The sequence below is a fragment of the Chrysochloris asiatica genome, unplaced genomic scaffold (genome assembly GCF_000296735.1).
Source record: "Chrysochloris asiatica unplaced genomic scaffold, ChrAsi1.0 scaffold00105, whole genome shotgun sequence".
Lineage (NCBI taxonomy): Eukaryota > Metazoa > Chordata > Mammalia > Afrosoricida > Chrysochloridae > Chrysochloris > Chrysochloris asiatica.
The window spans coordinates 7,770,185-7,782,027 of NW_006408623.1; positions in this window are offsets into that span (position 1 = coordinate 7,770,185).

Below are 11,843 nucleotides of genomic sequence, written 5' to 3' on the forward strand. Positions count from 1 at the left end.
CCGGCCCGAGCCCCGCGAGCCCAGCGAGCCCCGCCGCCGCCGCGCGCCCGCAACTTCCCGCGAGCCCCAGTAAAGCGGCCCAAGGGCCCGGCGGCCCGATCGAGCGCAGCCCGCTCCAGTTTCCCAAACACACTCAGCCCAGACGCTCGGACCGCGGTGGAGACCGCGGCGCACCCAAGGGCGACTTGCAGGGAGGGGACGCGGGAGGGGGGAGCACCCAAGTTCACCGCAGATCTCGGGTGGCTGCCGGCCGCTCTACCCCGCGGGGCCCCGCCGTGCGCGCGCCGCTCCCAAGCCCCGCCAAGGGCCTGATCGGGGACCCACGTCGGAGGCGACCGGGTACAATGCTCCCTACCCCCCGTCGGTCGCGGGAACCCCGGTGTCCCCAGGCTATCCTCCGGCGCGGCGATTGACAAAGGAGGCTCCCTGCTTTCTGGGCCGACGGGCAGCGCGCCCGGCCTCTCCAGCGACCCGCAGCCGAGAGTCGGACTGTGCGCTCTGCAGGATGGCGAGGCCTTCCCCTGCGCCAGTCGCTTTCGAAGCCCAGCGGGCGCCACGGGAGCCGGGCCCTGCCCTCTGGGCCGCCGGCCCGACCGTGCGCGGCTAGTAGCTGGGCAACCTTGTTTCGAGGAATCGGGAGGGCAGCCGGGCGCAGGCGGCGTGTGGGCAGGGCTCTGGTAGTAGGGTCTAGCCTCCTAGGCGCGCGGCCTGCCAGAAGGACGTTTGCGCGACCCGGAACGGAGACCCAGGGGACGTCTGGGAGCTGTCCCGGGCACTTCACTGCCAAAAGAAATCAAGCCCTTGTGATTCAAAAAAATAAAAGGTTTCAGGACACAAGTGTGTCTCTGGGCAATGTGGTCCCGCCCGGTCCAGGGCATCTCTCCCCTTTTACGAATTGGCAGCGTATGTACGTTAATATTTTAATTAATGGGGGAAATCGAAGTCCGATTTACGTTATCTGGGGACCCCACGCCTCTTCGAAGGGGTTGGGGGCGGGGGGAGATGCGTTGGAAAGCAATCTATTTTTCTGGTGTTGGGGGTTAACGACTATTGCCAAAGATAAGTGAATTATCAAAGCTGTTGCGCCAGTCCCATCTCAAAATCCATTACGGTGCCGGCCGTCTAATTAAATACGTAAGTATAATAAAATCATATTTTATGACTATTTGAGGATAATGAGATTAGTCTTTAGAAGCGATCGCCACATATTAGAGATGCCATTGTCTATAGAATGTTAATAACCTTAAATCAAAGTGTATGGAAACTATTCATGATAAATTAAAAGAAAATTTCTGTATTCCTAAGAAGCCCAGCGCTTTTCACTCTCAGTAGATCCGAGTGAAGGGACAACGCAAAATAAAGTTGGCTGTGGGTGGAGGGTGGGGTTGGGAACCCGCTTTGTCTCTGCTGTTTAGCTGCTTCGGGGCGAGCGGCCAGACTTAGCCTTATTGTGAGACTATGCCGTGTGTCTTTTCGGGAAAGGTGAAGTTGGAAACAGTCTACAAGCCTTCCTTTGTGGTATACCCTTCGTTAAAGGCTCAGCCCTGGCTGGAGGTAGCCCTTGCTTGCGCTAACGAAAGTGCCCTGCTCAAAATCATTTACAGTATCTTTAATTCAGATTACACACGCGCCAAGGCGATTTAAATCTGATTACCAAATTAGAAGGTTTAAAAACAAATCCTTCTAAATCTGATACTGTTGACTAAAGAGAAAAAAAAAGTTCTCTAAGCCCATCACATAAGGTAACGATCCTGCCCCAGAAAGAAAAGGGGTTTTAAACCTTTTTGACAACAAATGCAGCTGCCCCACTATTTTGGACGATATTAAGCGAAAATGAATGCAAATCTGTGTTCAGCAGCCATCTGGCCCGAAATGGGGGAATCAGCTGCTCTCTCAACACGCTCAGAGGCTGAATCCATTTCAGCTCATTTTCTAGATCATCTGGTCCCGCACCCAAAGCGTGGAAAACACGGTCTTTATCATTCACCAACTTTATCTTTTTGTCACCGTACTGCTGACTCCGACCTGCGGGCGCGAGGACTCGAAGCCCGGGCAGGGTCTCCACCTTGGCCTGCTGCGGAGCTGCCTGGGAGGGCAGCCTCCTCGCCCCCACCCACCTCGGATTGTAGCCCATGGGTGGGGGTTCCCAAAGGAGTGGAGCTAGGGATAGAGCACCAAAAATCCCCGTGGGGGAGGGGCTGCAGGTCAATTCCCTGATGCCCTGAGAGATGTGGAGTGCGTCCCCGCGCCTGGCCGCCTCCCGTGGGAGCCCTGCCCCCGCCCGCAGCCCTTTCTGGAGCTTGGGAGGGGGGGACGAGCGGGGGGAGAAGGGAGAGAGAAGGAGGCTGGCACTTTGGAAGTTGTGCAGGCAGCCTTGGCCGGCGGTCCAGTCCCCGCTCACTGCGTGCGCCCAGGAGCCAGCCAGGCGCCCAGGGGCCGGGCCGGGCGGGGCCTGACTCGCCGGGAACCCTGCGCGCCGTGGCGGCGACCGCTCAGAGTCCTGCGCCCAACGCGATTTGCACGGGTGGCCCTGTGCCTCTGCCGCCGCCGCCGCCTCCTCTGAGGGTGGGAAGTCTTCCTTTTGTGCGGATTTACGGGTAGAGGCTTCAATCAGTCCTCTCACATTTGCATTTAAATAGCGGCATCAAGCGCTTCGCGTGCCACACACCAGTGGACTCCCAGATGTCACGCCGGAGTCAGTCAGATGGCCAGTGCCCAGCTGTCCTCCCCACGTCGTGTGGGAGCAGGCAGTGACCTTAAAGAGACAGCGCCCCTCCGTCCCTGGCGCTCGGCGCGGGGAGTGGCATGAGGAGCCGGGACGCTTGGCCGCGAGGTCGAACGCGGGCCCCCAGAGGCCAGGCCAGGCAGGCCAATGCGCAGGGCCTGGGCCAAGGCCCAACCACCTCCTTGCCCAGCCGTGCGGTGCCCAAAGTCAGGACCGCCGCGCGTCCACTACCCACGACGGGCGGCAGGGTCTGTGTGCCCAACGTTCTCCCGGTTCATACCTCCCCTGTGCACCGGGTCGTCAATGCTGCGGGCCACGAGGCCCGGGGACTAAGAGCCGGGCTGTTGCCGGCCTCTGAGCTGCCCAGAAACTTCGGCCAAATTGGGGTCCCGGGGCTCAGAGCCCGTCTTACAGCCGCGCCTGCCAAGTGACCAACCGGGTGGACATGCCTTTCTCCCCTCGGCTAAGCCCAGGGCCCCGCCCACCTCCCTACTAGCCTTCGGAGGAGTCATAAACTGCATTCCGTGGTTGGGAAGCCCGGGCCGGAACACAAGCGAGCTCCTGGGGGTTCCGGAGGTGCTTTGCTAGGCCAGGCGTGGTGCCCTTGGAGGGCCAAAGGCACAGACAGAGACCCTGACCCCTGCCACCAGGAGTGGCTCTCGCGAGAGGGTAAGCGCCAGGCGCCTCCTGTCCAGGCCTGGGGTCATGGTCACACAGTAGCCGCCTGGTCTCAGCCCTGCCTGGGCCTAGGGTTGGGGCTGGCCTCGCTCACCAACTGGGGTCCCCGAGCAAGGACCCAACAGAACCCTTTTTGCTGGAAAGCCTGGTAATGGAAGACCTCCCAGAAGACACACGTAGAAAGGTCGCACTGCAGGACCAGGGGATGAATCACCTCACACTCGCCATCCGGGTCGCCGGGCTCCTTGCTTTGCCTGGCACCACGGGGTCACGTTTCCTGAGGTCCCGGGAAGGCGAAGGAGCCAGGGCTCCGTATCCGAGCCATTCCAACCTGTTAGGTTGAGCACGGAGGTGTGGAGGGGGCAGGCTCCGGTGGGGTGTCCAGGTGTCCAGGGCCCGCCATCTGGCCTTTGCCCTCCAGGTGGGAAGGCGGAAGTGTCAACAGACCGAGCGTCAAGCCAGGCCGCACGCCCGCTGCTGCCCTTGGAGGCAAGTAAGTGGGCGACTCGCCCCTGGCACCGGGGGCGCCAAAACGGGCGCCTCTGTCCTGCGCTGGAAGGCAGAGGCCTGATTGGGTCCACCAGTAAAAAGCGAGAGTTGAAGGGTCGCAAACCTCTGTTCTCTGTGCCGCCTATTCTGTTCCGTGTGGCTACGGTTCCTGAAGTCGACCCCCAGCACTAAAGAAGGTTGGATTCTTCGCCCCGGGGACATGCAAGAGCCTCCTGCCGAGGCGGTCAAGTTTGACAAACAGCGCCTCCTGGGGTGGGGAGAGCAGAGTGCGCCGCGCAGCCGGGAGCGGAGCCGCGGGGCTCCGCTCCACCCCAGGCCAGGTGGCTGCCCCGGCTCCCTATTCGGCCCCTGCAGCTGGGCGGCAGCTCCCGGACGCCAGCACACACCTAGGCCTCGCTGACCTGGTGACCCCTGGGGCGCTCACAACCCTCCACCCAAAGTCTAGTCCTAATTGCCGCCCACGTGCGCCTGCAGGAGCTTGGCGAACAGGGTGCCAGGTACCGCAGACAAGGCCCTGGAGACGAGCGCCGCGTCTACGCTGTTGCCGAGGAAAAGGCGCTCATCGGGGCCCCAAGGACCACAGGGGGACCGCGGACATGACCCCGAATTCGCTTCTCCCTGGAACATCCGGGGAGTTCCAAGAGGGCTGACAACTCGAAAACAGAGCTCCTCGGCTCCTACAGCTCATGAAATTAGAAAGGGAGTCAAGCTAATGACTGTCTCCTTGTCCTAACTTTCCCCTGGTTCCTTCGGTCACTTTGGCTGACCTCATGTGGTTCAGAGTAAGTTGGGGGGGGGCGGGGAGTGGGGCACAGGGGAGGACTCGTCAGCCAGAGTGAAAATCCTAAATTAAATGTTCCCATTTGCGAACTGGGCTTTTCGCAACGTACCTGGCAACCTTTAAGGTCGCTTCAAAAAAAAGCTCATGAACAAACACCGACCTGGGACAGATCGCCAGCGCGTGGCGGGTGCCTCGGACCCCCAAAGGCGCAGCGGTTTAGCAATGAGCTGGGATTTCCCGAGTGACGTCTAGAGGCGCCCCGAAGGCGGCCGGGAGTAGACACCAGAGCTGGCGCCCGGACGCCTATTCTGCGCCTGCCAGCCCCCGCCGGTTTACAAAGCAAACTTTCCCTAGAGAAGTTTCTAAGCTTAAAAGCCCCTCAAAGTGCGCCAATCAACACCTAAGCAGACCCACACTGCACAAACGCGGATCGATCAGATCATTTCAAATATTATAATTGGCTTTAATTAAACACACTGCGTTCTAATTAACTCTGAAATTTTAGCATGCTTTGGGACACTGGTGTCTGATTTGATATTGTCAGTCCAGATGTCCTAATAAAATTCAATCCTCCACTCAAGACTTCAATATTCACTATGAACAAAATGCAAATTAAATGTAAAACCTAAAGTATCGCCAAAGGTATAATCAAGAAAGGTGTCTCAAAACTTTACTTTTTATTACGCAGTAGTTTAAAAATGCAGATTACATCCTAACAAGACCTCTCCTGCAACCCATAAATTTTAACTCTTTCTTGCCGGGGACGGAGTGCGTGCCACTAGCTGAAGGACTAGGAGGGGCGGTCAGACCCCGACAGGTTGGATACTCTAATCCGGAAGCTAAGGGCGCGCAAAAAAAAAAAGTTTCCCAATGACATTCCGATCTCAAACACGGGTTTATCAACAAGGTCAAAGGAGTTGGTATGGTGGAGAAGCATGAAGGTGGTGGCCAGGAAGCGTGCCCTGGTCACCCTGCATTGACGTCCCCTCCACCGCGACCCTCGCCCACTCCTCAGCCGCACCTTAACGGGGCATGCACGCATCCATTTCCCCGCGATGAGGTGGGACAGTAGGTTCAGTCTTCCCGGGTAATTAACTCGGCTGCCGGGACCGTGATGACGAGAGGCCGGGAGGGAACAGAGAGTACACTGCCCTTGGACAGAAATGTGTCGAGTCTTCTTCACTGCCCGCCTGCAAGTTCGCTTTCGTCCACACACGCGCGGCTTCTATGGGCTCCAAGCCGGTGGGCCGAGCCTGCGCCGCACCGCGGCGGGGCGGTCCCTCCCAGAAAGACAATCTCAGGCCGCTCGGGGTGCGCCTTTGGCGACAAACTCGGCGGGGTCTGCTAAATTTACAGTCTGGCAAGAGCCCCATTAGCGCATTATACATGTGTATGTTTCCATGCTAATGTAGTCTCTTAAAGCTGTTGCTAATTTAACTTTTTTAAAAGGCCACACTAAGGAAATTTGCATTTTCTTTAGGATATTGAAATGAAGGGAAAACTGCTGGGCGGCGAGGCTGCCCAGGGCATAGCTAGAGGCCATGCAGAAATAAAAACAGATAAAGAAGAGAAGAAAGAAAGAAACTGACTTTGGGACTATTAATAAGCAATTTGTCCCGCTGAAATTTACATTGCAAAGCCGAGAGCGGCGGCGGGGCGGGCGAGGGCCCGTCACCCGGTGCGGGTCGCGAGCGGCCTCCTGGCGGTCCCGGCCGCCTTCGTGAATGATCTCCCCGCAGCTTTGAACTTGGCGTCCTTGCAGCCGCACCACCGACCCTCACCCATACCCAGGCGTATCTGCGCGGCCTGGACCGCGCGCTGGGAAAGCAGCGATTGGGGCTAAACCAGCGATATCCAGCCCGGGCCACAGCCAGATTGGGGTTCTTTGGGGAGCAACCCTTTGCTCCCAGTGACGTCTCGGTCTTGAGGACCCCCATTCGCCTAAAACGACCGCCCAGGACTCCCGTGCTCTTTAAATTAAAAATGACAACAGTAAGTTTAATTCTTGCATATATGCTGAGAGAATCTAGACTCACCCAGGTATGGGCAGAGAGAGCAATAAGTATAAACACACCCCCCCACACACACACACACACCACCACCCACCCCCGCTGCCCCAGGCCGCTTATCTCCAAGTCTACTCCAAGAGCAGACTCCGAGCCCCGCCGCTCCCCCTCCCGCCCGCCGCCGGCCGGGCTCCGAGCCTAGCGTGGGGCCAGGGCGCCATCTACGGGCCGAGTTGGGAGGGCAGGCGGCAGCTCCCTCCGCCCGCGCCCGCACCGCGCCCGCACCGTGCCCGCCCCGCCGCTGATGACAATTACCCGGCGCTTGCCGTGCCATTTTGCTGATGAAACATTGATTGCTAGTTATGCGAACTTTCCAGCACTTTATGAAAACTTTGGAAATGAAGCTTTCTCCTGCCTGCGATTTTTCGACGCACGATTAAATGATGGGAAATGTTAAGATAATGCAATTTGATTTGTTAGTCTAACCCTGCGATTTGAGACTTGATGTCCCCGAAGACCAGGCGAGCTTTTCCCCTTTATTTATTTTTATTAAAACATCAATCTAAGCTGGAGCTGGGTGAACTCGGTTTCACCTGGAGAACATAAAATTCTCCATACCAAGGAAATAAGCACCTTTCATAAATCAACGGGATTCCTGACACATCGATCAATTTTGGGTTGTTAATCCGAAAGGAGGAGTTTTAATTGCTTCCTGCGTTCTCGTCCAGGCATCTATGCGCGGTGACCTCTCCCTCCCTGGCTCCAAGGGCCTCACGTCTGAATTGGGGCAGGAAAGCAGCCCCGAGCCCTAGTCTCCACCCGCGCCCGGACGCATCTCCAGTGCCTGCCGGCTTTGGCACGCGCTCTCTCCTGCAACCCGCCCGGGAGCCAGGACGCCGCCAAGCCGAGGCTCAAAAGTTCCCTGAGAGGCTAGAGCGTCGCCCACGGCTCGGCTCCCACAGCCCGGCGCCCACGGTCAGGGGCTCCCACGGCTCCGACGCCCACGGTCAGGGTTCCCACAGCCTTGTGCTGCCCAGCGCTGCACCTCGCCGCACCCCCAAGCTCCTAAAGGCGTGGAGAGTGGCCTGAACTGGGGAGGGGGGGTTGTCTTCGCAGCCCCAGCAGTCAGCCCCAACACTCCCACCTCTGACCTGCGCCGCACGCACTGGCGACGCGCAAAGTTCAACTTTGCGGACTCCGCAGCCCCGGGGCCTGGCGGGCAGCCGGGACAGAATCCGAATGGGCCGCGCGCTTACCTGCCGCGCTCCTCCAACGGCGGCGCTGCTGAGCGGGCGGATGTGCGGTCTGCGCCTTCCCACGCTGGTACCTCCTGTCCTCCCGGGAGAGCCCACGGGCCAGGCCTCGAGCGCGCCAGTGCGCACGCGCCACGCTGTTCTCACCGCGGGCTGCAGCGGCGGGGCCGGGCGGGAGCGAGTCACGGGTGCCCCGCGCGGCGGTGTCCGCGCTGTCCAGCACCTCCTTGCTGAAGCTGCCTTCAGGCGCCCCGGGGACCTGAAACCGAGGACCCTGTGCGACAGGCCTTGTGGAACGGCAGGACCCCAGCGGTCTCGTGACCTTCCTTGGCCTGGAGAGCCCGCCAGGCCCTGCTCTGGGCGCCGCGGCCCAGACACTAGGCACAGGGTCGGGAAGCAGAGGCCAAGCCCGGGCGCCCCGAAGCCGTCGGTGCAGACACGGACGCTCCTGGGGACAGGGTGTATATGAGGAAGTCCCCTGGCCTAGTTGGTGATGTAAGAGGGGATCAGCTCCCGTGGGGCGTGGATGCTCCTAATCTTCTGATAAGAAGCGGTCTCCTGACCCCACAAAGTAAAAGAGGGTCGGAAGATCCTCCATGAACCGTAAAGACACGCATGAAAAAGTCACCTGATCTGCGCTGGGGGAGCTCCGCATTTGAGGACTTCCGGTAAACGTAGCTTCCCTGCCCCAGGAGAGTGAGGCCGGGCGCTTTGACCCCCGCCCCCACTTCCACAAAAGCCTAGTGGACTCTTAGGCAGGTGAGGAGAGGGGGTCCAGCGGTGGGGTCCGGCGTCCTGGGGTCGGAAGCCTCTGAATTCTGTCCAGGCCTGAGCCCAACCCGGTTGCTGCTACCTAGGGACTCAATCCTTCCTTCCTACTTGCTCGGCTTCCTCATCACCAAGTGCAGCATCCACAGTCTCTGAAACAACTGTCCTGTGACCCCCACTTGCCTCTAAGTCTGCAAAGAGCCGGGGTGCAGACTGGCAGTCTCCCATTGCCTCTAAGGTTGCTTTGTGTGCTATCTTTCAACCCTTTCTAGCGAAAGTTGAATGTGCTGAATCATGAAACCTTACTGGAAGGGGAAAAAGTTATTTTGGGCCATTTATTTAGTAAAAAGCCCTCTGGAGAATGCCCCACCGAAGCGTCCTTTATTATGATCTCTTAATGTAAGGAAAGAACTAGATGATGACTATTCCCCCTTTGTCATCTTCACTTGGGAATCATTTTTAATGCGAATCAGCATGAAGCTATTTAAGCAATATACAATATTTTAAGATTCAAAATTACCCATGTCTTAATTGCGGAGAACATGTATTTCAAGTTTAGTGAAGAGGGGGGGTGTGTGTGCACATCCCACCAGGAGGAAGCCAGTGGTTGTGGCGGTGAGGTTCCACTAGTGGCTTCAGACACAAAGCAGGGAGGAGTTTGCTGGTGTGGTCATGGTCCACACAAGCTCACAGTCCTGAGAATGGCCCTGGTTCAGTCACTGACAGGCCAAGTGGACAAGTTCATCTTTTTCATGATGAGTTGGGGGCCTCCCTTCTTTATTCTCCCATCTCCTCTGTGAAGCCTCTCCCAGGCTTCCTTACTCTCTCTCCCTGGCCCCAAAGGCCATGCCCCTTTCTTGCCTCTATTTCCCCCATGCCCTTGCTCCATCCGTGGACACTCCCTCCGGAGTCCCTTCCTGTAGGACAGCTGGGCCTGACCCTATGTAGGTCTCTAGTGGATCATTTTTTGTAGGAATGAATGGTATAGGTATCCATCCTTGGCCTTAGGAGACCACGTGGAGTAAATGAAGGGAAGGGAGCCATGTGAACAGGTGTGGATGTCTGAAGACACCTTTCCCAGAAAGAAAAAACTCAGAGACCAGAGCTTCATCCTCATATGTAAACAGCAGTTCAGAAATCATCTCCATGAGTCTCCTGGAGGCTCAGGACCATAGTCTCAGGGGACACCAAGGTCAGTTGGCACAGTCCACAAAGACAGTGTTCTATAACCTACTTTGGTGAGTAGCAACTGGGTCTTAAAAGCTCATGAGATTGCATATTCCTGAGTGGTTTTGTGCACATCCAAAAAAAAAAGAACAGAGGGAATGGAAGCAAATACTGCTGAATTATGATACACGGAGGGGATTGTAATCATTGCAATGAAATGAAATACAACAGGATGAGTGTAAAGCTGGTGTTCTCCCATGTAAACTCTCACTCAATAAAAACTTGAAAAAAAAAAACAAACTCCTGAGGTGCAACTATTGTTCTGTCTCCATATGAGGAAAGAAAAGTGATGAAAACCAAACATACTTGGAAACAATTCGTCCAGCAGACTTACCAACCATACCAACATCAGTCTCCATGAACCTGAGATCAGAAGAAACACAACCAACTGCTCTGAAAGGAGTCACATTAGAAAATCCTGGAGAGAGAGAGAGAAAAATGTGGTGCAAAATTCAAAATCATTGAAGACACCAAACTTACTGGTCAGATAGAGAGCAGAAGCCCCGAAACCTTCAGTCACCCTTCAAGTCTGGAAAAGAACTCACCCCTGTAGCTCAATTTTCAGCCAAAAAATAACACTAATGAGGAACACACACCTTAGAATAATCAACCAGTTGAGATAAAAAAAGACAAAGTTCAGAAGAGTTAGGAACGAAAGAGGACCCAACAGGAAACTCAGGGAGGAGGTGGGATCAGTCATGCAACATGGAAAGGTTTGCAATCAGTAAGATAAAACAAATGTGTGTGAATTATTGGATGTAAAACTGATGGTCTGCTCTGTAAATCGTCACCCAACTCACAATAAAAAAAAAGTTTAAAAAATCATTTTCAGTTACTTTGTCTATAAAATGGGTACAGCCATGATTGTCTTATTTCACCGCCTGTCTCTCTCCTGCAAATACTGCCATTGGCTGGGTGAGGCTTGGCTCAGCAACAGTGATAAACAAAGACCCTGTCCTCACAGAGTTTATGGTTCAATCTAGGAAGGTATTCTCATGACAAGAGACATGAAAGTAAAAGGAAACAGCATTTGTGAAGTTCATGTTGAGAAAGGCTTAGATGAAGCTGACAGGTTAAGCCCAATTCTCTCAGGCATGTAAAAATCAATTTCCATTTCATCTGTCCTCATCTGGAGATGTATGCTTCTTACTAAACTGTACTGAGAAATGAAATTTCACAAACATCAATATTCAAACCTACTTCAGCATTTACTTTGATCTCTTTATCCAAAACAAGCAATTTACCTTGTGACCTCTATTAGCCACTGGGCATTTTAAGCATGAGACAGGTTGTTACCGAACAGTGCCAAGTAATAGCACATAGAAGATAGTCATGACTCAGAGGCAGAATTCTCACCTTTCATGTGAGAGGCGCAGGTGCTGTTCCCAGACAAAACACATCATGCACAACATCCATCTGTCAATCAACTGAGTGTTGCTAGGATGCCAAACAGGTTTCAGTGAGCTTCCCAACTAAAAAGAGCTAGGAGGAAAGACCTGGATACCTTCTTTCAATAATCAGTCAATCAAAGCCCAATGGACCACACAAGTCTCATCTACAAACAACCATGAGGAAACGGCAGGACCATGAGTCCAGGACTGACTTGATGGCAGCTCACAACGACAGTAGCAGCAGCATTGGGTTGGTAATTTGGAATGACGCACCTTCATGTATTGCTTACTGGGCTTCCGTGATTCTCTGCATCTGACAGTCTTGCTTCAGCCATTCTTTTCCCCACAATTCTTGTGGATTTAGGAACTGTTTTTTTGTATCCACAGAACTCAAAACTGTAGATGAAAGCCCACATTTTCCACATCCAGCATTCAGCCCCAAACTGCCTTTTCTGTCGTGTTTTGCTCACCCATCGTGTAGCTGCTGGCCAGCCTTCCATCCCA